Below are 1,564 nucleotides of genomic sequence, written 5' to 3'. Positions count from 1 at the left end.
TAGGCAAGAAAGTAGATTAGCAGCTTTATATCCGATAGATCCGCCTTAATCTTATTCGACGGATTTACTAAGCCCGTATCAACACTTAGCTACCCCGGTCTCCTACAAGACTCTCCTCTCTTACTAATTCTCTTCGCTTTCTACAACGCAGACCTAGTGGACCAACTAGTAGATTTTACCGGAGGCGCGTCCGCCTATATTAACGACTACTTCCGGTAGAGGGTAAGCCTCTCAGTATAAAAGAACCTAACAGCGCTATAGAGAGAGGATATCCCGAGAATCTAGTAATAGGTACGGCGTACCGGATCGACTTTTAAGGCAGATAAGACCGAGCTTATCTACTTTACGAGAAACACTAATTAGGACTGCCTAGCAACCGTAATAATAGGTAGACACGAGGTCAAACCAATAAAGGCGGTAAAGCTACTCGGAGTAGTTCTCGACCAAGAACTTAGATAGAGAGCGTATATCTAAAGAGTAATTAAACGAGCTACTACAACCTGCTTAGTAATAGGTAGGCTAGAGTATCTTAGACCGAAGCAACTCCGCTAGCTATACCAAGCCTGCGTAGTCCCGCAGATAGACTATACCTCTACAGTCTAGCACTCCCCCAACAGGTGCAAGTAGCAAATATCGGTTCTCTCCAAGGTCCAACGGCTAGTAATAATAAAGGCTATCTCTACCTTTCGTTCGGTATCGATAGAGACCCTAGATGTAGAGAACTTTATTTTGCCTATAAGATTACGCCTCGAATCTAGGGCAGCAAGAGTTATTACTAGTCTTAGGGGGCTACCTACCTCGTACCCTGCCTACGCGTTAGTCCCTAAGATCGATAAAACCCGGAACAAACCAGCGAGCTTCTTAAGTCCGCTAAAGGCGACCCTAAAACTTAGCAGCCTAATCCCGTACTAAGAAACCGAAACGATAGATATCTACCTACCTCCTCCCTAGCAACCACTCCCGGTAGAGATTAAGATAATACTACCCCCGGATAAAGATAAGGTGTTCCTAAGTCACGCGGAAAAGAGGGACCCGCTCTCCTAGGTCTATATAGATGCTTCTAAGATAAACAACTAGCTAGGAGCAGTAGTAGTTATTCTAGACCAAGCCGGGAACGCCCGATACAGTACGCTTAAAGGAGTTAGATCTAGCAATTTCTACACAGTACAAGCAGCCGAACTAATTGCTATTCTAACGGGGATAGAGCTAGTAGCTGAAAAACACCTACAAGAGGGACCCTATAGCCTAACCGAATACGTTATCTACAGCGACTCTAAAGCCGCCCTCCAAGCTCTGACTAGGAGATATAAAAAGAGATTAGGCCAAAGCATCGTACGGTCTATCCTCAGTACAGCCCAATCTCTCTATAAAAGTCTCTAAATAAGTTTCACGATCCAGTAGATCCCAAGCCACTACGGTATCCAAGGAAATAAGGAAGTAGACAAGCTAGCTAAACAAGCCACAATACGTCTTAGAGAACACAACTTCCTACCCTTAATACCGCTGCAAGTCAAAACAACTCTCGAAGCAGCATATAAGCAATAGAATAAAGAATAGAGAGCGT

This window comes from Aplosporella prunicola, assembly GCF_010093885.1.
Source record: "Aplosporella prunicola CBS 121167 unplaced genomic scaffold K452scaffold_31, whole genome shotgun sequence".
Taxonomy (NCBI): Eukaryota; Fungi; Ascomycota; class Dothideomycetes; order Botryosphaeriales; family Aplosporellaceae; genus Aplosporella; species Aplosporella prunicola.
This window is presented reverse-complemented; position numbering follows the sequence as displayed.